The sequence below is a fragment of the Lissotriton helveticus genome, chromosome 9 (genome assembly GCF_964261635.1).
Source record: "Lissotriton helveticus chromosome 9, aLisHel1.1, whole genome shotgun sequence".
Classification (NCBI taxonomy): Eukaryota; Metazoa; Chordata; class Amphibia; order Caudata; family Salamandridae; genus Lissotriton; species Lissotriton helveticus.
Window position 1 is genome coordinate 1,032,080,228 of NC_136070.1, and position 26,247 is coordinate 1,032,106,474.

The following is a 26,247-nucleotide window of genomic DNA, read 5'->3' on the forward strand; positions in this document are numbered from 1 at the left end:
CAAGGTGCTGAGATTCGGTAGGCACCGAGGTGGTGTCTAGCAAGTTGCCGTACTGGTGTGGCCATCGTACAATCCTGCTCCGAATAACGGCGTGGGGTGCCCGAAGGGGGGGGGAGGCGGCGTGAACGGGCCTTCCTAGGTGGAGGCTCGTCTGCTGTAGTGGGGCGCCCCTTTACCGTTTCAGTTGCCATTCAGCTAAGTTTCGGCCGCTCTTGATGCTACAGCGACAGGCGGCTGCAAGAGGACTCTCAAAATGGCGGCCTGTTCTTTGGATTTGGGCCTGGTCCACTAAAATGGCCCTGGGACACCTTAGAACTCGGACGCTCGAATTTTTTTTCCTTTCCTCTACATGCAAAAAAAGGTAAATGCCCGGTACGTTACACGCTTCATCTGCCACGATGTACTCTACAGAGGAACCAAAAAAAAATATAGTTATGGTAACTATACCATGCATCGTCATATGGAGAGGTGGCACCGATTAATTATAGTGCTGCATAAAAGAGAGATTTGGAGGAGAACCCCCGACCTGCCAGTACATTCATCAAAGAAGTGGCACTGACAGCATCAGAGGCAAGGGAAACGGTCCCAAATATTTAGAAGAACTTTGGAAAGATTAAAATGACATGTTTAGATTGTGGCAAATTAATTTCATGTGGACAGATGAGTGTTACTCTAATAAATACAGCATATGAACATCATCACAGTCGATGGTTGGTAGAGACATTTTGACTATATCCTGGACCTGCCCGTCCTCGCCCAAAATGGCGCCGGAATAAATGGGAGTCGTAACTCCTTGTTGTGTACTGGTTGCACAACCTTGATATCACGAGATACGTATGCAGTTTTGAAGCACATGGCGGGCGGGGACGAGAATAGATTGAATATTTCGATATCCCTATTGATATTAAGTTCTGATGTGTTATTGATTACTGTACTATTGAAAGTTCGAATTAACGTCACCCATGGTACTTGCCCGCAAATGTATATCTAGATAATTTTATTGTAACTGGCCCTGTCGTATTTTAATTATAAAATGTACGTCCACCGATTCCGCAACTGTTAGACACTTTAGTTCTTGCAACCTAATGGCCCGCCCGTTACGTTCCTCTACAGTGTAAATGTCTACTCATCATATACGATTACAGTTTGCTCCGTGGCCGGCCCACGTGGTTATAGGCCCGTATTTGTATAATGACATTTTCACAATAAAGGTTTTTAAAAGAAAACATGGTAGTAGTATATACATTGGTAAAGTTTTTAATAATAGTCATTGTTTTAGAATCAGTAAAAGGCAAGTGAAATAAAGCAGACCAATTACATGAAGGTATAATATGCAGGAACGCAGTAAAGATAAATGGTCAAGGGCTGTTGTGTTTTCTACTCCTGCAACATAAAGTGATCGATAAGAATCTCATATTCAGGCGTATCGGCGACTAAGACAGCAGGCCGACCCTCTTTTGCTCAACGGCTCCGTCATGGGACGAAGAAACGCCCTTTTTCTCGAAAAAGGAATATATTTTACTTGCAGGACAGTTGTAAATTTTCCGGGAAAGTACATTAGCCTGGAACATTATAACATATATTTAAGAAAAAATAATGTTCGAAAGTAATAAAAAGCGTAATTTTTAGGTCATATGACCAAGCCTTTCATCATTAGAATAAGAAAAGTAAAATGAACCAATGAAAAGTTTTATTAACAAGTCACATGACCTGTTATGCTTACGTTACGCGCTGCGCGTCGCGCCCCGGATCACTTCCGGATGCGCTAACGCGGCGCGTCATATGACGCATTACGCGACAACGCAAGTCCAGAATATAGTCAAAATGTCTCCACCAACCAGCGGTCGGAACACAACCCCTTTCAGCAGGCTAAATAGTTCTGTTAAATGACAACAGAAGGGACAGGCAACAAGAACCATCAGTGAAAGAGGGGAGGGCTAGTTCTTCTCTACCGGGTCACGTTGGGGCGCTACCGGAACTGATCGAATTGGTAGTCTACAGTGTTTCTGGATGTTTCAGACTGAAGCTGGCGTTAGCATGAGAGCACCACCATTTCGTAGCTCCGTCGTGGCCATTCGACGAGCAATAATGCTAGCCGCTCCCCACCAGAAGCCTGCGGGAGTCGGGGGCCCCCAAGACTTTTGTAGAATCTTCAAGGCTGAGGGGACGCTTTCGAGAATGGAGCCCAATCTCTAGCAGACAAGCGTCCGAGTTCCAAGGTGTCCCAGGGCAATTTTAGTGGACCACGCCCAAATCTGAAGAGCCGGCCGCCATTTTGAGAGTACTGTGGCAGCCGGCTATCGCTGCACCGCAAGAGCGGAGCAACTCAACTACATGGTGAGCGAGACGCTGTAGTCGAAAGAGCGGGCGGTAAACAGCTGAATAGCGGAAGAGGCACAGTGTAGCAAAAGCGGGCGGAATGGCAACTGAAATGGTAAAGGGCCGCCCCACTACAGCGTGTCTTTAGGTGAAACGGATTGTGGGACAAGGTCAAGAATGGAAGAGTTACCAAAAGGCAAAAAGTTCCGCTTGATCCCGGGAGCCGGCCACCTATGTCGGGGGCGATCTCAGGCTACACCAGGAGAACACGACTTGGGGAGGGAGCCGGAGCCAAGCGCCCCCTCCGAGTCCGCGCCATCACACCGTCCCTCGGGGGCCTCCGTCAAGCGGTTCAGGGTGGCACCGCATTACATTGTTCACAAATGCAGTCACGTCCTCAAACAGCCCCCACTTTACTTTGAGAATAGTGAAGCTGAAGCAAGTGCAAATAGGCTTCAGACAGTGTTACAAGCACTCCTCAAAACTTTGAACCATCAGAGTGCATGAGTTTCATGCTCGATCGATTGAGCTAGCCGGATCGGGCAACAAAAAGTATAAAATAGTTATGTAAATAGTTGTTTAATAAAATGTTTTACCCTGTTACTTTGCTGGTGTGTTGTATATATTTGTAATATTTGCATAGAGTTTATCGTTATTTTGGGCGGGGTGGGTGGCTGAGCTGTATTGCAGCCGTCATGGTGTGGAGTTCAGTTCATCTCAATAGTTTCGTGTTTGTCATGAGGGGTTGTTCATAATGTTTCTATTTTAGCGAGGTCAAAAAGAGATCCCATTAGTGGCCTACTGATTTTGCTCGATTCCTTTTGTTTTTTTACACGATTTTTCGCTATCTGCAAAGACTAAACAGAGTATTGCGACTCTGTGCTTGTTTGTAAATAGAGAATGAACCAAAGAGAACCAATTCTAAAACAGTAAATGCTTGGATAACAATCAATCAAATGGAGAGAGAAGCAGGCACGACGGATTACAACGGGGGCAAAGGCCTGCGTTAACTACCCTTCACTATCTGCAAAGAGAGAGTACTCCTAATAGAAATGAGGGGGGGGGGGGCAGCATTCAAAGCAGATCAGTGTGCATAAACACGAAAATGTTTTTACTTACCACGTACTTGACATTCGACAGCTTATGATATTTGCTATTAAAAAAACATTGAAATTCACTGAAAAAACCATAGGTTAGAGACCATATATAGTTAGGAATTAGCATTTAAAAAACCTTGAAAATTCACTGAAAAAACCATAGGTTATAGACCATATATAGTTAGGGATTAGCATTTAAAAAACCTTATTTTACTCACACAAAACCATTGAAATTCCATATATAGTTAGTTGCACTAACTATATATCGCGCACCCGCAATCCACTGCTGATGATGTCACATATTACATCATTCATGACATGGTCAGTGACATCACTGATGACATCACTGATGACATCTCAAATGACATCACTGATGACATCTCAAATGACATCACTGATAACATCTCAAATGACATCACTGATGACATCACTGATGACATCTCATTTGACATCAATGACCACATCACTGATGATATCATTCATGTGACAATACAATGCATCTCCTCACACTTTAATATAATCTCTGTTACACCCAGTGTTAAATACAGAGTATAATTATTTATATATATTTATATATATATATATATATATATACATATATATGTGTATGTATATATATAATACATTTATATGATTATGTATACACCAATTAAACTTTTTTAAACATCATGTTGCAATGTATGGGCATTGCCTATATTTTGTGAGCAATTCAAATTGCTACTTTCAAAATGAAAATGCACTTTCTTATGAGGTTTTGAAGTTAGAAATGTTGAAATGGGGAGAGATCTAATCTTTCTTGGACATATTTTTTTCTCATATCTTAGGTCAATCTCTTATGAAAAAGGTGAGGTGGAGGGCCATCACCGGTAAAGTGAGAACTGGGGGTCCATAAGTGCTGTAGCCTGTACTGCTGTAAGCGTTGGGAGGACTTACGTCACTGGACCAACACTCTGGCAGAGGTCCTGCTGGGGAAGTCCTCCTGGCACAGGACGTTTGTGTGACCCCCCTCCCTCCCAATGGCCCCATACTGCCAGTGGCCTATCCAATCGTTGATGGGAATCTGATGGACAGAAAGCAGTAACAAGAGGGTAATCGTGTTCTTAAGTGTATGGTCCTTTGTATAATTTAGCATTTTCTTTTGTAGATGAACTACATAAGTAGGAGTTTATGTTATGGGGGAGCAACATTGATATTAGCAATAGTTATTTAGAAGTAAGTATATCATGTGTGAGTATGTTGTGTATTTACAGCTATTTTTGAGTTTTCACTCATCCAAATTGATGAACCTTAGTCAGTGTATGTTTGGTTACATGACCTGAATAATAAATACATGTGAATATAGTTTATGTCGCAAAACATAGGCTTGTCCTCCACATCTACATGATGTCTCACCTTTCTGTGTAGTTGTTCTACTCATGACCATGTCATTAGTGTGACATCCAGGCGTACCTTACACTCTTCCTGGGCTGTGAATCTTGATCATCATGCATAAGTATTGGTTATGGGGTGCATGTTTAATTTATTATGTGTTACTTATAGTAAGCATTGCATTAAATCACAGATTGGAATATTAGTACCGGTTGCTATATGTCTCCATTTTTAAATTTAGCACAGAGCCTGGACCGTGTCGACTCTAACACATTGATAGCAAATCAATTGAGGTAGAATCAATCTGAAGTGTTGGAGGTGCATTGATGACATAAAGTCAGCAATTTGATGGAAACATGTGCAATGAAGCATCTTTGACTGATAAATTGTTTTTAGAATGTGATGGAGCATGTTTAGCTATATTTTCAGGTTTAACCCCTTGCATGCGTCAGACGGCCCCCGGCTGTCTGATGTCACAGTGGGCTTGTGTGGAGGACGTCCAGGGGCCGTCCGATCCCCACCCCCTCATTAATTCCCAAGCACCGCAGCGGAATTTGAGCTGCAGTCAAGGGGTTAACAGACATTACCATAAGGCTGTAACAATGGTCAGCGGTTATGCAGTCAACAGACGCATGGTTTCATGGTGCATGTGTGCTATGCACAGCAGATAAATGGACCAACTTTAACATTGGCTTTTAATTGCTGTGAGCTTATAAACATCCGGTAAACAGACATAATATCGATGCAAAAATATCGACTGGACATAATATCGAGGTAAAAATATAGACTAGACAAAATATCGACCAGACATAATATAGACTACAAAAATATCGATTACTATCGATATTAATAGCCAAAATATCGAATCAAAAATATAGACTAGACATAATATCGACTAGATAGAATATAGACAACAAAAATATCGAAAATAAGGTAAGTTTTTAATAATTTGTAATAATTGTGTAATATAAATCTGTAGCGGGTTGTGGGTTTATAGGGGAATAGGGTGGGAAGTAATTTAAATATAATTAATTAAATCTGTAATATAATAGTAATTGTTAATTAATTATTAATTGTTAATTAATTAAAATATAATTGGTAATTAATAATAATTGATTATTTGATAAATAATTAATTTTTCATACAATATTTTCTGTAGCGGGATGTGGGTTTATAGGGGAATAGGGTGGGAAGTAATTTACATATAATTAATTAAATATGTTAAATAATTATAATTGTTAAATAATTATTAATTGGTAAATAATTATAATTGAATAATTGATAAATCATTATTATCTACTAAATTATTGTTTGTAGCGGGTTGTGTGTTTAAAGGGGAATAGGGTGGGAAGTAATTTAATTGTAATTAATTAATTATGTAAATTAATAATAATTGGTAATTAAATATTAATTGGTGATTAATTAAAATATAATTGGTAATTAATTATAAATATTTAATTGATTAATAATTATTATTTAGTAAATTAATTTCTGTGGTGGGTTGTGAGTTTATAGGGGGATAGGGTGGTAAGTAATTTAATACTAATTAATTAATTATGTTAATTAATTAAAATTGTTAATTAATTAATAATTGTCCATTAAATACAATTTAATTGGTAAATAAAAGTAATTGGTATTGGAAATTAAATCTAATTGGTAATAATATTTCTATTAATTATGTTTATTTATGATTTTTTTCCTTTTGCTACTGTTGCACTTACTGGAGTGGGAATAGTAATTTTTCCCCCTATGCTATCCATTGTTTTCCTACTGTTGCAACCACTGGAGTGGGAATAGTAAATTTAATCCCTACGCTATCCAGCGCTTACCCTACTGTTGCACCCACTGGAGTGGGAATAGTAATTTTAACCCCTACGCTATTCTGCGCTTTCCCTACTGTTGCACCCACTGGAGTGGTTATAGTAATTTTAACCCCTACGCTATCCAGCGCTTTCCCTACTTTTGCACCCACTGGAGTGGGAATAGTAATCTTTACCCCTACGCTATCCAGCGCTTTCCCTACTGTTGCACCCACTGGAGTGGGAATAGTAATTTTAACCCCTACGCTATCCAGCGCTTTCCCTACTGTTGCACCCACTGGAGTGGGAATAGTAATCTTAACCCCTACGCTATCCAGCGCTTTCCCTACTGTTGCACCCACTGGAGTGGGAATAGTAATTTTTACCCCTACGCTATCCAACGCTTTCTCTACTGTTGCTTCCACTGGAGTGGGGATAGTAATTTTAACCCCTACGCTATCCAGCGCTTTCCCTACTGTTGCACCCACTGGAGTGGGAATAGTAATTTTTACCCCTACGCTATCCAGCGCTTTCTCTACTGTTGCACCCACTGGAGTGGGGATAGTAATTTTAAACCGTACGCCATCCAGCGTTTTCCCTACTGTTGCACCCACTGGAGTGGGAATAGTAATCTTTACCCCTACGCTATCCAGCACTTTCCCTACTGTTGCACCCACTGGAGTGGGAATAGTAATTTTAACCCCTACGCTATCCAGCGCTTTCCCTACTGTTGCACCCACTGGAGTGGGAATAGTAATATTTTCCCCTACGCTATCCAGCGCTTTCCCTACTGTTGCACCCACTGGAGTGGGAATAGTAATTTTAACCCCTACGCTATCCAGCGCTTTCCCTACTGTTGCACCCACTGGAGTGGGAATAGTAATTTTAACGCCTACGCTATCCAACGCTTTCCCTACTGTTGCACCCACTGGAGTGGGAATAGTAATAAAAACCCCTACGCTATCCAGCACTTTCCCTACTGTTGCACCCACTGGAGTGGGAATAGTAATTTTAACCCCTACGCTATCCAGCGCTTTCCCTACTGTTGCACCCACTGGAGTGGGAATAGTAATCTTTAACCCTACGCTATCCAGCGCTTTCCCTACTGTTGCACCCACTGGAGTGGGAATAGTAATTTTAACCCCTACGCTATCCAGCGCTTTCCCTACTGTTGCACCCACTGGAGTGGGAATAGTAATTTTAACACCTACGCTATCCAACGCTTTCCCTACTGTTGCACCCACTGGAGTGGGAATAGTAATAAAAACCCCTACGCTATCCAGCGCTTTCCCTACTGTTGCACCCACTGGAGTGGGAATAGTAATTTTAACCCCTATGCTATCCAGCGCTTTCCCTACTGTTGCACCCACTGGAGTGGGAATAGTAATTTTAACCCCTACGCTATCCAACGCTTTCCCTACTGTTGCACCCACTGGAGTGGGAATAGTAATTTTTACCCCTACGCTATCCAACGCTTTCCCTACTGTTGCTCACACTGGAGTGGGAATAGTAATTCTTACCCCTACGCTATCCAACGCTTTCCCTACTGTTGCACTCATTGGAGTTGGAATAGTAATTTTTACCCCTACGCTATCCAACGCTTTCCCTACTGTTGCACCCACTGGAGTGGGAATAGTAATTTTAACCCCTACACTATCCAGCGCTTTCCCTACTGTTGAACCCACTGGAGTGGGAACAGTAATCTTAACCCCTACGCTATCCAGCGCTTTCCCTACTGTTGCACCAACTGGAGTGGGAATAGTAATTTTTACCCCTACGCTATCCAACGCTTTCTCTACTGTTGCCCCCACTGGAGTGGGGATAGTAATTTTAACCCCTACGCTATCCAGCGCTTTCCCCACTGTTGCACCCACTGGAGTGGGAATAGTAATTTTTACCACTACGCTATCCAGCGCTTTCTCTACTGTTGCACCCACTGGAGTGGGGATAGTAATTTTAAACCGTACGCTATCCAGCGTTTTCCCTACTGTTGCACCCACTGGAGTGGGAATAGTAATCTTTACCCCTACGCTATCCAGCGCTTTCCCTACTGTTGCACCCACTGGAGTGGGAATAGTAATTTTAACCCCTACGCTATCCAGCGCTTTCCCTACTGTTGCACCCACTGGAGTGGGAATAGTAATCTTTACCCCTACGCTATCCAGCGCTTTCCCTACTGTTGCACCCACTGGAGTGGGAATAGTAATTTTAACCCCTATGCTATCCAGCGTTTTCCCTACTGTTGCACCCACTGGAGTGGGAATAGTAATTTTAACCTCTACGCTATCCAACGCTTTCCCTACTGTTGCACCCACTGGAGTGGGAATAGTAACTTTTTACCCCTACGCTATCCAACGCTTCCCTACTGTTGCTCACACTGGAGTGGAAATAGTAATTCTTACCCTTACGCTATCCAACGCTTTCCCTACTGTTGCACTCATTGGAATTGGAATAGTAATTTTTACCCCTACGCTATCCAACGCTTTCCCTACTGTTGCACCCACTGGAGTGGGAATAGTAATTTTAACCCCTACGCTATCCAGCGCTTTCCCTACTGTTGCACCCACTGGAGTGGGAATAGTAAATTTTACCCCTACACTATCCAACGCTTTTGCTACAGTTGAACTCACTAGAGTTGTAACAATACATTTTAACCATTTTGCTATGCTACGGTAAAAATATTATATATGTTTATTTAATATTATGTTTTAATATATATATATATATATATATTATTTTTGTGATATAATTTGTATTTATTTATATTAATTATTTATTAATATGACATTTATTTAATAATTTTTACTAAGTTTATATTAAATATATTTATTATTAAATTAGTTTTAATTTAATGTAAAGACATTTAAAAAAATCGATATTTTGACAGTCTATATTTTTGTAACTCGATATTTTGGAGTCGATATTTTAGTACTTACCTGTTTGAAGATAGGCAGTCGATATTTTGTCGCTCGATATTTTCTCCTCGATATTTTTGTATCTCGATATTTTTGTGGTCGATATAATGTCAGTGATCCAAACATTCAGTACATACAGACTCATTGTGTCCTTTTTTTATTTAGCAGCATCCTCCAGAACAAACGAGGGAGATGTTGGCCATGACGGTGGGAAAGCAGATGTCTGCTGGGAGTCAGAAAGTGTCACGACCAAAAGAGAAGGACCCAGTGGCACGGAGGATGATCTGACTGGAGAGTAGGGCTCAGTCTCCTCAGACTTAGAGGACTGTACAGCAAACCTCTCCCAAGTGGAGGTGGATCCAACCACCTGTCCTGGACTTATACCATTGTCTACCACAACCAGGAAGATTAGCCCCTTCTCTACTGTTCCCCCCTTTGTTGGCCAACACACATCCCATAAATACATTGGGGTCTCCTTTGACCCTGGCACCTCTGCTCCTGTTCCAGTCCATCTAGCAGTGATGTCTGAGGAGGTTCTTGATGTGCTATTCAGTATTTCTGTTGGCCAGCCTGCACCGTTGGGTGCCATCGATAAAATTAGACAACAGTTAACACAATTACTCACCTTCCAGAACAGCATCTACAATGTAGTGTGCCATACAAAGGGGCATGGCACATTTGAGAGCCCACTCAACCTTCACCACCTAGCATTCACCAACCTCTGCTCTTTCCTTTTAAGATCCTTCCTCTTCTGCAACTCCTCCTCCCTCTCCATAACATCGCCAACCACTTCTGTTTGTTCTTCATACACTACATCCACACTCACATACACATATTATGGCAAACAGACATTCATATTAAACATACACAACATATTCACAAACCAAAACACACAGACACCGACGCTACCATCACAGCCTCAACCACCACACTCACATTCATATCCAACACCACACCCACAAACACACTCACCACACCCAAAGCCAACACCACCACCTCATCCAAACACACTACTTCATCAAAGCACACAACATCACCTAAACCATCTACACCACAGAAAAACAAAACATAAGACAATCCCACATAGACGCAAACACACAGACAAACACCGAATATCTGCAACATATATCCACGAAAGGTCAAACACACAGGCAAGCACATAACATTAACAAAACTAACAATAACCAAACACAAACTTGCACAGAAGCAAACACTATCAGCTAAACAAACACCACCAAAGCACACTCCCAAATCCACAACACCAAAACTTTATCACACTCACAAACTACACCCACATTGCAGCAAAGAATGCAGCACACAACCGAGCGCACAACCACACATCTCCATGGCACTTCAGACACACACTCACCCACACAAATGCACCCGCCCATAACCACTGCAACTGCTTCTACACCCTCTACTTCTCGCACAGCTCCTTAACCGATCCCGTGCAACCTTGCTACTCCTTCCCAAACCACACCTACTCCTCCCAAATCAGAGAAAAAAAGGCCCAGCCCTCCTCCTGATTGGGAAATTGAGGTGCCTAAATTTCATCCTGATCAGGGAGTGTCATATGTCCCTTTTGCAGGGGGGCATTTGTGTGCGATTGAGTTTGGGGGTAAGGTTCTTGGATAGGAACACGAGGCACAACTGCAGTCTGAGACCATTGATTTGCATTTCTAATTGTTTTATTGTATTTGTTTGGCATTATTTATGTTCAAATTGAGATAGGTATCTAATTTTGTTTGCAATTGTACAACCGGTGTCACGTTGTGCAAACATTATTTGTTTAAAAAACTTTTGTAAGGCGGGCTGTTTAATCCAAATATTTATGTGTATGGTACCTTACGTTATTTTAATTTTACATTTAGGCTCCTATGTTGTTTAAATGACACCTCAATTCTTTCAAATTGATACCCTTGAGCTATCTTACCAATATTGGCAGGCTTAATAACCACTATTTTACAGTCATCCTGTAGTTCCCAATGAAAGTGATGTTGTGACACATGTCAGATCAGTAACATATGCCCTCCCTACATTTATTGTAACTTATCATGGACATGTAAGTGTCAATGTGAACTTCATGATAGATGTAAGCATAAATAATGTAACATATTATTTTATAAGTGGACACTAAGATATGACAGTCACGTTGAGACGATGATACACACAAACAAGCATTTGCAATGCTATAGGTCTCGCATTTGCAAGAGTTTAAGCTATTGGCCTTGTTAATGACAATACCTTTTATTTATCTTTTTTTTGCTAATTAACACATAAATAAAAGCCATTGTCATTTACAATGCCAATAGCTCAACTTGCACGCCACCCGCTCCTCCAGGGAGCTGGTGCGACAAATTTGCCCGGCAGCTTTGGGTTCCCAGTGCCTGAAATACTGTGAGATAGCTCCAACTTAAAATAGGGGTACATTTTAAGTGTCCATATCTGTTCACAGTAAATCATGCCGCAGAACAGTGGAAGCCGACTTTGGGGGAGTGGGGGGATCGGAAGTGTCACTATAGACAAGGGGACCTCTAATCAGATTAATTCTTGATGTGAGACCCTTAGCTCCCTTTCCTCACAACATCTTGCTGGTACCACCGCTCCCCCAACACCTCATTTTATTGTTGGCTGTAGTGACTGTGTAATTGCCCTTTGATCTCACTTTTCCATCAGAAGGCAACCTCGGTTGGGTAATAAAGGGGCCATAATTTGACGGCACAAGGAGTGGGGGAGTTAAAGCGGGGTCAAAAAAGTTGTGTTTTATGGTACCACATTAGGAATTGTATCTACCCGTCTTTTGAAAATGAGAAGGTGGGGCGAAAGAGGAGGAGAGACGGATCGAGTGTAAGAGGAAATGTGAGAGAGAGAAAAGCAGAGGTAGGAGAGACAAATTTAGAGGAGAAAGAGAAAGGAGTGACAGAGTATGAGTGAGTGAGAGAAAGGGGCAGCGAAAGGAGTGTGCTAGTCTTATGACAAGGAACGTGGTGGTGGAGGCGTGGGGGAGGGCCTTGCGTGCAGCCTAGCAACATGGCGTCAGCAGCTTACTCTGCACGCTGTTAGCTGTGAAGCTAGGAAAGACAAGAGTGGTGCTCACGCGCTCGTGTGAAATCTGACAGATAGCACACTGCGCGCCGCTGCTCGTAACCATAAGGCTGGTTAGGCCACCTGACGAATGATGTGGCTGCCGGCTTCCTATGCGCCCGCAGCAGTGGAAGGGTGACTGGATAGGTGCTCCACATCGCCCGGAAATCTGATGCAGACCAAGCCACCAGGAAGGGAGGAAAAGTGAAAGCGCGCCTTGCGCGAGCTGTGTTTAAATGCCAGCCCTATCCAGGGACAGGAGATGTGCACACGTACGGAGTGCACATCTCATGTCTGTACGCGTGTACCTCTCATGTCCCCCTTCGGTAGAGAAACCAACGACTATAGGTCTCGCCAAGGTGAGCAGTGCATGTGCTGTGTCGCTAGGCGAGACCTAAAAAGGCATGAGGAGATTTAGAGACTGGCAGGGGGCAACTCCCCTCGTATCAATAATATCACCACAAATAAGCCACCCTGGGACAGAATTGCAACAGTGCAGTGTAGGGGAGTCCCTTATTTTAAAGGACAAATTCCCTCACCCACCCGAGGATGAGTTGCCATTAGCTTCCCCAACAACATGGGTAAACAGTAACGACTTGGCATTTTACAGCATTTGCATAGCCACATTTGACATTTTAAATATAAACATGTGACACGGTAACTAAGGAGTGCATGTGGTAATGTGTATAACATTTCTGTTTTAAACACTTGTCCCTTCACAGGGACAACATTGACCAGCAATTCCCTATAATTGGTTCATCTACCTACTAGCTGGCTGTATCCTTTTACCCCACCTACCCGATTTGGTAGTGTGGCAACACTTATCACTTCACATTTTTTCACTCTCCACCTCCTCCTGAAGAAAGCCACGTCATCTCCGCGGAGGTCACTTACCCTGAAACATGCCGACCATCTGACCACTTAGAGACCATAACTGGTAACATTTTCCTGCCGTGGCCTATAGACCTTTTTTAATCCTGACCCCTGGATGTCCTATTAAAATCTATCTTTAGCATACCATGTAGTTAATTTTAACATCACCCACACTTTCTTCCCTTACTCCCCCCACACCTGGCTCATTTGAAGGTTTTAGTATACCTCCTAACTGTCTTATCAAAACATCCCTGAGCTCCTCCCTCACAGTGAGGGGGTTATAGCCCGCACTGTGACCAGGTCTGCAGTGCGAGGAGGTTCCCAATGATGAAGCATGCCACCTACAGTTGGGGGAGGGAATTCATCCTTTAAAAAGGGACCCCCCTACACTCTGCTGTTGGAATTCTCACCCATGGTGGCCTATTTGTGGTGACAGTCACGTTGAGACGTCAGGAGAGGTGATGGAGAGCATTTATAGTGATCACCCTTCAGAAGGGTCATATGCAAAAAAAAGGCAACTATGGTGTAGGTATCACACATCCCCACCTTTGAAGCACTGTTACATTAGAGATTTGGGCTCATGCACTATTTCACATCTGTTGTCACAAAGTGCCTAGGTGTGATCACAACAATTTGGTGACCACTGCTCAAATCATATCAACAATAATTAATACGGCACTTGTTACACCTGTAAATACACCAACATATAACATGACACCTGATAAGTTACATTTCAGCCATTTAGTACCGTTTTGGTATTTGTTTGCTCCTCTTGAAATCAAAAGTCTAGAATTCATAAAATATTGTAAATTGTTTCTTTACTTAGGGTCTGATTTAGATCTCGGGGGACAGGTTACTACTTCACAACAGTGACGGATATCCCGTCTGCCGAAATACAGATCGCAATATATCAAATGAGATTTATATTTCGGTGGATGGGATATCCGTTCCCTTTGTGACAAAGTAACCTGTCCACTGAGATCCCCCTACACTCTGCTGTTGGAATTCTGACCCATGGTGGCCTATTTGTGGTGACAGTCACGTTGAGACGTCAGGAGAGGTGATGGGGAGCATTTATAGTGATCACCCTTCAGAAGGGTCATATGCAAAAAAAAGGCAACTATGGTGTAGGTATCACACATCCCCACCTTTGAAGCACTGTTACATTAGAGATTCTGGCTCATGCACTATTTCACATCTGTTGTCACAAAGTGCCTAGGTGTGATCACAACAATTTGGTGACCACTGCTCAAATCATATCAACAATAATTAATATGGCACTTGTTACACCTGTAAATACACCAACATATAACATGACACCTGATAAGTTACATTTCAGCCATTTAGTACCATTTTGGTATTTGTTTGCTCCTCTTGAAATCAAAAGTCTAGAATTCATAAAATATTGTAAATTGTTTCTTTACTTAGGGTCTGATTTAGATCTCGGGGGACAGGTTACTACTTCAAAACAGTGACGGATATCCCATCTGCCGAAATACAGATCGCAATATATCAAATGAGATTTATATTTCGGTGGATGGGATATCCGTTCCCTTTGTGACAAAGTAACCTGTCCACTGAGATCTAAATCAGGTCTTAAGTCTTGACGCAATCAAACATGGAATGCAGTTTGTCCAATAATGCAAGATGCAGATGATGCTTTATAAGGGCTAAGGAATTTAAGATATGAACAACAATATCTATCTTAGAATAGGCTGCACCCTATATGTTTGTAGAATTGTATTATATATTTTTATGGGATAGTCATTTGAGTAAATATAATATCAGGGGTCATATTATGTGTGCGCGCATTTTCGTGGTTAGGTCTGGGCGCACCTTCCAAAGGTTGTGCACAGCGCTAACTTGAAAAACGCACTGCGCCCAGGCCAACCACAAAAAGGCAGCGCATTCAGGTGAAATACAGAGCAGCTGCTTTGAAGCTGCTCCAAGTTTCACGGTGACACACGCTTACAATTGTAGGAATCTTGCAGATTTTGGAGATTCTTCGATGCAATTATTATAGTGGTGAGGTAATGTTGCCAGCTACAATAGATTTTTATCATACGCTACATTCATGATGATAGACATTGACACCACAGACATGATACTTTTGGTATGTATGGAGTGTCTATGCATATACGCACACTACATCTACTTAATGGTTCATTTGTAAATGTAAAATGTCTTAGTTAGATAGACATCACGATTGTTATTACTTTTAAATGTTTTGTGAAAATTTCCCAAAATATCAGTAGAGTACTTTTCATATATTTTTGACTATGATAATGACATTTTTCAACATTACATGAATTTATAAAAACATACCTCCTATGACGGCGCTGAGATTCAGATCGAATAGACGATATGCAGCACCTCCTAAAAGCAGATTCATTGTGACTCAAACAGTACAACAGGTTTATTGTGGTGCTTAACCCTTTTTATTGGATGGAACTGCCTGTTCAGGTATGAAGATTGTTCCACCATGGGATAGCCAACGGTAAGCAACATCATGATTGGGAGGGCAGAGTTGTGGCAGTTATCCCACTCTCAGACGCTTTTTGGCTCTTTAAACTGTGCACATGGGGGCGTGGCCAAGATGGCGGCGGAGTAGGACGTGTTTTCAAGTCCCTCCGGCGCCAAACCCTACTAAGCCTTGTGAAGCACTCTCCCGGGCTGTCGGGACCCGAAAACCCCCTGCTGCTTCTTCTCCCCGGGCCCCCGGTGCTGAAACGGGGACTCCCGGAGCGCCTGCGGTGAAGGTGGACGGCTGTGCGGCAACTCCGAAGCCGATGCGGCCCTCGCGCAGTGCTCCAGTCGGGGGTGCCCTGTGCTGGGTCCATCGGCGACCGCGCCCTGCTTGACTGCTCCTGGCCGGCTGGCGACAGACTCCTGACGACCTCTGGGCGCCGGCCTCTGCCGGTGGAGCAGCGGATCCCCCGCGCTTGGTATGCGAATGTGAGCGGCGTGTGGCATGGTGACTGCCTGGCGGCCCGGAGGCGCGAAAATTTTGCCCGGGGATCCCCGGCCTGTGTTGTTGGCGGACGGCGGCCGTCTGGACTCATCGTGCTGGGTGCCTGGCCTTCCTTGCTGTGCCCGACCCGGATCAACTGCGTACCACGCCGGGACAACATATTTTCCAGCACCGATGTAGCAGCACCCCTGGGTCCAGTGAGTGCCTCAAGCCGCGAGGCCCACAGTCGCGAAATCGAGCCCGGGGATTGCGGGCCTGCGGCTCCTGCAGACGCCCGGGGCGATACTACTGGACTAGCTCCTGGCTCCCAAGGGGGGCCTTCATAGAGTACCTGCAGACCGCTCAGAGGGTGGCATAGGGCTACAGGCGCCTCCGATTCCTCAGCGAGACGTGGGACATTCCATAAACGGCTGGGCCTGAGGGTGAGGCCTGCTGGTGAGGGGGCTGGGCGCATTCGTAGTCCCCCACACACAACCCCGAGCGTAGCCTACAGAGAAGATCACCGGGGACTTGTGGGGTGTAACGTCTTGACACGATACCCCTCTCTGGCTTAACTGATCAACTTTGCAGGAGGAAGGAGGCCGTGATACGGAGAGTGATCAGGGCGGAGACCGACGTGAGTGAGGTGGTCCACCTCGCTGTCTGTCTGCCCTACGGAGCCTTTGGTCCTGCACCACCCACCAGACGAACTGGACATTTGATGCCTTGCTGTTCTTTGGAGCGACGGTCACTGGGCGGGGCTTGCCACGTGCTTGGAGATAGGCGCCTCGCTGTAGAGGTGGTGTGACCATCAGTTGGTGCATTGATTCAATGGCCGACCACCGCTGGAATGCCCGTATTCGCCCCTGCTCCTGGCACAACCACCTACACGCAATTAGGGCAACGACACTGAGTAGTGGGGCCTACTCCATTAGGCCCGTATCTGGCGGTTTTGCACGGACTACGCCACCCGGGACTTCCTGCCCTGTCTGGAGTTGCCTGGGACAACGCACCCGACACAGCCTCGGAGTGGCCTCGCCCGGGTCTGTTGGACGGGGCTGTTCTTGCTTAACGCCTCTGGAGTGGTGGGCCCACCGAGCAGAGACCATGTCCAACCTAACGCGTAAAGGGAAGCCGGACAGGGATGGCTCTTCGAGGGGCTCCCAGCAGCCGGCGTCGCCTGGCCCCAGCGCCTCGCCCAAGGCAAGGGATGATGAAGCACCTGCCACCAAAGCCTTCATGCAGGAGCTGTTCTCCGCCATCAAAGAGGATATCTCGGAGCTCCGCTCCCAGCTTGCCTCGGACCTCCGTGAGGTGAGGAGAGATGTGGATGACATTGGGGAACAGGTGGCCACGTTGGAGGAGCATGACCTGGGGGTGGCTGAAGAGGTGCTTCAGCTCCAGCAAGATGTGATCCGCCTCACGGAACAGAACTTGGATCTCCAGGCACATGCGGAGGACCTGGAAAATAGATCCCGCCGGAATAATATCCGTATTTGAGCGGTGCCCTGGGATGGAGAGGCTGGAGACCTACGGGGTTATGTTGAGGCCCTTTTTCTGCAGATTTTGGGTGAGGAAGATCTTCACGAAATTCGCATGGACAGAGTACATAGAGTGGGCCTGCCTAGAAGCGGTGGAGCTCCCCCCCTGATAACCTCGTTTGTGTTCATGACTTTCAGCTGAAAGAATGCATTCTTAAAAAGGCACGGGGGCTCCCCACGCTGCAATTCCGGGATCACCACCCCCAGCTCTTTCAGGACTTAGCAGCTTCGACTCTTCAGAAACGGCGCGAATTTCGACCAGTTACCTCCTTTCTGCACGACCAGAATGTGGCCTACTCCTGGGGCCACCCCTTCAGACTCATCTTCAGATGGCAAAACAGATTGGTGTAGCTTCGATCCCTGCAGGCCGCCAAGGAACTCCTGGGACTGGACGACGCAGCGCCCCCCCCCCTCCCAGGGAGGGGGGCTCCCCATCGAGACGCAGGAGGCGCTCTCCCTCCTGGCGCCGCGTGGGCAACGCGACCACATTAAGAAGGCCGGATCCAGCGGCTAGTCTTCAAGAACGGAGGGCTGCAGTCGCATCTGTGACCACGGTCACAGTAGCTTCAACGCAAGACAGCTCCGGAGCGGCCTGATCTTTGATCGAATGAATGGTTTGTGTCGGAGGGACGCCTTCGGATCAGGTACCGTGGGTACTTATGTACTTATTGGGAAGACACCCCGGTACGGCCCACTGGGGGATCACTGACTATCCCCCGGGCCCCCTTTTCCTACGGAGGCCCGATCCTACTCATGGTATGGAACTGTTGATTCCTTCGATCTGTTTGGGGGGCTTTCCCCTTGCCTCCCCCCACTGTTTCACTCTGTTCTGTTATTTTGTGAGGGGTCTTCGGGGATCAAGGGGAGAGATGGGTTTTGGGTGGGTTCCTGCGGGAGGAGGGGATGTTGGGGAATGGGGGGGCGGTGGTGGTGACCTAGTTGGATGCGTGTGGACGGATGCCTGTTGTTGGACGGCTGTCTGTTGTAGGGGAACGATGCCGTGCCACGACTCTGAGCTGCCTCGAGGAGGGGGGTTGGTGGGGTTTTTTGGCAGGATGCGCGCAGCGAGGGGGGAGGTTTACTTACGCCATGGTACTTAATGTAGGCACGTGGAATGTGAAAGGTATGAACTCCCCGCAAAAGCATCAGAAAATCTGGAAATATGTGCAGGACCATAATTTAGATGTGGTGGGTCTCCAGGAGACTCACCTAGCGCGCAAGGACGAGTTGCGCCTCAAACTAAAAACTTCCCCCTTATATATAGATCCTAGGCCACCTCGAAGCATAGGGGGGTTGCCCTTCTCTTCTGATCTACTCTTCACTTTCAGCCCTTGGATGTGCGCGGCGATAAGGAGGGACGTTGGCTGATGGTCAAGGGGTTGTTGTTTGATAGGATGTGCACCTTTGTGGTGGTGTATGCTCCGAATAGGCTCCAGAATAGCTTTTTGCAGGACCTACTGGGGAGGGTGGAAGATTTTGTGGAGGGTGCCCTGTTTGTGTTGGGTGATTTTAACCTGGTTTGTTGCAAGGAAGTGGATAGCTCCCACAGTCAGAGAACGGACACTGGGGTGTTTTCTGCTGCAACTCAACGGCGAATGGGTGACCTGGGGCTGGTGGACGGATGGCGCTCTTTCCATCCCCTCTCCCGAGATTACACCTACTTTTCCCATGTCCACCACACCTATTCCCACCTGGACCACATTTTTTTAAGCCAGTCCCTTGGAGGAGATGTCCGCGACGCACGTGTGTTCCCGCTCTCGGTCTCTGACCATAGCTTGCTAGTGCTAGGCCTACACTGGTCAGCAAGGGGGGATGGCCTCCGCAAATGGTATTTCCCGGCCTCGCTTGTCCGGGATGACACCTCTTGTAAAGAGCTGCGCAAGTCCATACGTGAATTTTTCGATCTTAATCCCGTGTCTGACACGTCGGTGTTTACCACCTGGGACGCCTTTAAGGCTTCCACGAGAGGTACTTGCTTGGCCCTTAACACACAACTTAACAGGCTGCGCCGTAAAGAACGTGAGGATCTGGAGAGCGAACTCTCCATTCTTGAACAGAAGCATAAGCAGAACCCCTCTAGACTGACTCTTTGCCCATTAACAGCGGTCAGGGGGAAGCTTAGAGCCCATTATAATAACAGAGCGGAGTTCACTCTGTTGAAAATTTGACGTCTCTCCTATGCCCAGGGGAATAAGGTGGGGAGGCATTTGGCTCGCCAGCTCCGAGACAAGCGGGAGCGGGATTATGTAGGAAGGATTCTGGATTCGGCAGGGACCCTGCACCATCGAGATGAGGCCAAGGCCGATCTCGTCGGCCGTTTCTACGAGGCTCTCTACAGGGGGGAGCCCTCTGATCCTGGAGCCCAGCGTACTTATTTGGGAGAGCTTCCGCTGCCCCGAGTCTCCGCGGAGTGGAATGGTTTGTTGGAAGCCCCGTTCACTAGAGAGGAAGTTCTAGCTGCTATTAACAAATTGAAGCCCCACAAGGCCCCTGGGCCTGATGGCTACACCGCACTCTTCTATCAGACCTTTGCGTCTGAGGTAAGCGACTATCTGGTATCCCTTTTTAACACCATGGCGGACACTGGGGAAACGACGGGCTCCATGGCCGAAGCCGTGATGTCCATTATTCCCAAGCCGGGGAAAGACCCGTCCAAATGCTCCTCCTACCGGCCGATTGCCCTCCTCAACATTGACGCCAAATTGTACTCTTCCATCATAGCAGGGAGGCTCCAGGACCTGATGCCGGGTCTCATTCACCCCGATCAATCTGGCTTTATTAAGGGGTGCCAGACCCATGATAACACAAGAAGGATCATCCATCTGATTGAGAAGGCACGCAGGTTCCGGATTCCAACGATCCTGGTGGGCCTTGATGCCGAAAAGGCCTTTGACCGAGTGAACTGGGGCTTTTTATTTCACACCTTGGAGGCCTTCGGGTTTTCAGCTAAATTCATCTCGATGGTTAGAGTGAATTACAGCGACCCTCGCTCGAGAGTTGCAGTGAACGGTCACCTTTTGGCCTTTTTCTCACACTCAAGGGTCCCCTTTCCCCCTTGCTCTTCGCCCTGAGTATCGAACCGCTGGCGTTGGCGATTCGTGAACATGAAGAGATACGGGGCCTTCCCTTCTCCGGGGAGCAGCATAAGATCACCTTATTTGCGGATGACGTCCTCCTCTCTATTGAGGACCCGGCCCGTTCCCTCCCACACGTCCAACAAGTTTTGCTACGTTTCGAGGGCGTGGCCAGCCTAAAAGTTAATTATGATAAGTCCTTTATCCTTAATCTTACGCTTTCCGAAGCGGAGGTGGATCGCCTACGCCCCTCACGCCCTTGGCATGGGCCTCTCAATCTATCCTGTACCTTGGGGTCCGGCTGACTCCCACGATTGGGCAGCTGTACGCCGCTAACTTTCCCCCGCTGCTGGCACAGACTCGTGCGGAGCTGGAGCGCTGGAAGCCAAAGTACATCTAGTGGCTGGGTAGAATCCATGCCCTTAAAATGGTTCTTCTCCCCAAGTTTTTATACCTTTTCCAGGCCCTCCCTATACCGCTTGAGGCTGACTTCTTCCATCATCTTAAGACCCAGATGCTGCGGTTTGTCTGGCAGGGAGGAAGGGCACGCTTCTCTTTTGCCACTCTTCGCCGACCGCGGAAGGAGGGAGGAGTGGGCCTCCCCGACATGCACTTATATTATAAAGCTGCGCAGTTGCGGGTATTGGTGGAGTGGTCCCAACAACTCTCGGAGAAGCACTGGCTACACATGGACAGATGTGTGGCGGGTCGATCGATCTGGGATCTGGCATGGAAACCCAAACACGACAGGCCCAGGAATGCTTACATTAGTACACCCACTAGCACTACTTTAAAGGTTTGGGACGCGGTGACTAGTGATGACCGCTGGACTACGATCCCCTCTCCCTTCACTCCAATACACTTTAACCCAGCCTTCCCACCGGCGCTGCATGAAGGACCCTTTGATGTCTGGCGGGAAGGTGGCTGTCGCGCTCTTACACATCTATTTCATGGCCATGCTACTCTCACCTTTGACAATTGTATGCGAGACTATGAAGTGCCGCGCTCCGAGCGCTTCCACCATGTCCAATTGCTCCACTGGGCTACGTCCCCTGCAGTCAATGCTGCAGCCACGAGACCCCCCTCCGTCTTTGAGGCCTTCCTTTTGCGCACCTCTTCTATGAAAGGAGTCATCTCCTTCCTCTACAACCTCCTGCTCACCTCCGCGGTGGCGCCTCGGCCCCGTTACATGAGTACTTGGGAGGACCTCCTGGGTAGAGATATCTCGGATGCTGAGTGGTCGAGTTTATGGCGGGACATTACTGCGCATAATCATTCCGTGGAGCTCCGGGAGGCCTATCTTAAGACTCTCATGGATTGGTATCTGCATCCCGTCCGCCTGCATCGCATCTTCCCAGCTACCTCTGACAGGTGCTGGAGGGGCTGCGGCCTTCTCGGGGATTTCCACCACATTTGGTGGGACTGCCCGATCATCCGCCCATACTGGGAAGAGATCTTGTCCCACATCAAGGAAATTCTAGGTTATCCAGTCGCTGACTCCATGGCCCATGTCCTACTGGGTCTTCGAGACCCTGCGCTCGAACACCAGACCCGAGCGGACAAACGGATTCTATGGTTGTATATCTGTGCTGCTAAACTCACCTTGGCAGCAGCATGGAAGAAATTAGAGGCCCCGGCGAGCTCCCTGTGGTATGCGAGGTTATGGAAACTGCTGAGCATGGAACGGGTAGCGGACATCTTCCTGGGTAACTTCAAGAACTTTATATTTTGCTGGGGACCCTTGGTGCGCTTCCTCTCCAGGGGAATCCCGTCCGCTGTCTGTCCGGCCACGTTTCGAGCCCTCCAACTATTTCAAGTCTGATTGTTGTTTTTGGTTTGCCTGATGAGATGAATGCTGTCACCACCACTGGGGGGAGGGGGGAGGGGGGGTTTGTTCCTTGTTCTTTGTTATCATGCGTCACATCTCGTAGCATCGGCAGCGGACGTACGCCTTGCGCCATAGGCTACGATAATTGCTATGGACTGCCTTCCTATACGACTGTCCTGCACTGCCATGCCCCTTGCTTTACGCCTCTCTCTTCGGACATTGCCGGGACTGCCTGGAGACCTCCAGTTCTGGCCTTTTGATCTGCATGAAGTGTGCTCTGTTGCCAGTAATGCCCTGCTTCCAAACCACTATGATTGCCTCCTGTGTGAGGGGATGTGCGGGATTGTCGCTGATTGCTCTTTTTCTTCCTTCCTTCTCTCTCTCTTTCTGTTTCTTCCTTCTTAAAACGAAAAATAAACGTTTTACAACAAAAAAAGTGTGCACATGACGGTGATGGCAGGGCCCTGCAAGATAAATCAGACACATCACCAACATATAAATCAGGCAGGAGTATGGTTTCAATGGTAGGCGAACAGACTGTCAATATCCTGCACACATCCGCCAAGATATAAATTTGGCTCTTAGACTCCATAATAAAAGAAGGCTCTTAAAATCTTTTCAAGAGCTATGTACTTGGTACTAATTGTTCCAATATCAGTCCTGGACATGCCTGCACATCAATCTTTTTCTTCAACCCCCAACTGAGGGGCATACAGTCACCACTCCAGGCTTTTCCAATAGTACACTTTCTACATATATGGAAAGGGTACTCAGTCATAGTGTCAGACATTTATTCCACCATAATTTTGCTCTCCCATCACAGTTGCCCTTAAATGCTGGTGGGAGGGTTGACTAGGTAGACAATTTGACCACGAGGACTGGGTAGAGTTAATGGAGAACCATGGCAGGTGTCTCAGAGAGCATCAAAAAACAAAGTGATGTATGGAATGCTTGAAATAATCTCAGCCACTGAAGAATGCTCGGGATGCATGCCAATTCCATCATTTTTCACCCACCATGCCACGTCAGTTTTGACCCAGGCATATGCAAATCACCCTTGATCCTGCTCTTCATGCAAACAGTCCAGCCCAGACTGCTGAACAAGGTCCTCCCGGAACCTGAATACAAGCAACGCAGGATCCATTCCGCCCATATTATGGGCCCATCAGCCAGGTTTATCTTGATTCCAGTGGCACAGTGCACATGAGACTCGTGTCTGGGCATATCCAGCACACTTAGTGCATCAAAAAACTAAGTCTCGAGTCCTAAGATGGATGCCACCCTTTCCTAGTTGATGTGGTGGCAGTCAAGCAGATCTCAGTTTGAGATCTCTCAGGTTTGCGGAGCCTCCGTGGCATGAAATATACAACATTTTAGAGCATTAATTGTGCAATAACTAGTGAACAGATTTAAACCAAAAACCAAAAAGCACTCTTTCGAGACCAAGATCTAGCTTTCTGCCAAATTTGGTGTGAATCAGTTCAGTGGTTTGACCTGTAGCTGTGTGTAAATTTCCTATAGAAAAATGAATGGGGAAAACATGGTTTAGGCCCCTTCCCTTTTTCTCGGCCCATATTTGACGGATCCCCCTGAAACTTTCCAGTTAGGAAGTGCACTCAAATCTGGTAAAAGTTGTGTGAAGATTTGTCAAACGGTGCCAAAGATATAGGCAAACCAAAATATGCATTTGCCTTGGAAACACATCCTAACTATAACTACTCAGTGGTGGCCTGCACTGGGTCGGTCTATCTATCTATCTATCTATCTATCTATCTATCTATCTATCTATCTATCTATCTATCTATCTATCTATCTATCTATCTATCTATCTATCTATCTATAGACACACACAAACATATATATATATATATATATATATATATATATATATATATATAACCTTATGTCACTTAAAACCATTGAAAATACATACATCGACCCGCAATGTACTTACCTATGATGTAAAAACGTAGATGCAGTTAACTGCGATGTACTAACTGCGATGTACAGGGAGCATACTATTTGGTTTATGTAGGTGGACATTTCTAGCAGTTTCAAAAAACGAACTCTATCATACCTAAGTGGCAGACAAATTGCAGAAATGGTTCAGAAAAGACTGCCTGAGTGAAGGAACTCCTGTAGCTGTGACCGCTTGAGAAACTATAAATATGCACGTATTCACTTGTTCACCTTATGACAATCCATGAGAGCCTCATGTACCAGCTTCTGTTCTGGATTAAGAAACGTACATAAATACATCCATAACTAGCACAAAGAGGGCATTGATAGGAATGGGCAGGTGGTGGAGCACTTGAACACCACAAACAGACCACAGGGTTGACTGCAGTTAAAATGCCTGGGATTTATGTGGTACAGCTGGATCTGGAAACTATTTTATACACAATATTTTAAAGTCATCTGGTGAGTTGTTGTTTCAGAGTTGTTGGAACTCCTGACCAATATTTTGTCATTGTTGACTTAAAAAGAATTATTTATGTAAGCACAAAAAAAGTGCAATGTACATGGGGTTTTTCCTCTACCTTGGTGCTACATATGCATCAAGCCAAATGAGGAAACAGTGCACTCAATTCAAACTTGCATCAACATTTGCACTGACCTGTCGGTGCAAACTTTGTGAAAAAATAATTATTACTTTGATCGCTGAGTGCAAATGTGTTTTTTCCCTAGTTTATGAAAATGTTGGTCTTGCACTGTTCGACCGTGCAAATGCAAAAAAACATTGCACTGCTCGGATCCAAAATGTGTGTAAGGTGTTCATTATTAGAAATAGTCAGGAGGGAACTGATTAAACACAGTTGATGGGTTTAGTCATTTAAAAATATATATATTTTCGCTGTCATGTCCAATTTTATCATCTCAGAGCTCAACGAAACACAGTTTGGTTTCTATGTTAATCGTGGTTGCACGACTCTCACACTGAGAAAACCTGCCTAAGTGGTATACATCCGAATTGGAAATGGTGATACAGGTGCCTTTGCATGTGGAGAAAAACATACAGAGTCTAAAACAGTGTAAGTAAATATGTGCGTGGCTCCAGTAACCATCAGCCGCGCATACCAATGTCGTTCTAGAGTGGTTGCCCATTTGCATATGTTTTTTGTGAAAGCAAAATCGTGCACATTAAAAGAATTCAAACCAAGAAACCTGTGTTCGGGAAAAGTGAGGATATATGAGAGGTGGAACCACAAAAGGGGGAATCGCTGCTTAAAATGAGAGTGCCAGGACAGAAATCAAGGACTCGCTTAAGGAGTGTATGCAAAGTGCTAGACCTATACAAAGGAGGAAGCCTGAGGCAAAGTTGATTCACAAAGAAGTAGGGCAGGCTGGCTGGCGCTCTAGATGGTCAGTTGACGTGTCCTGTTGAAAGCGCTAAGTGAC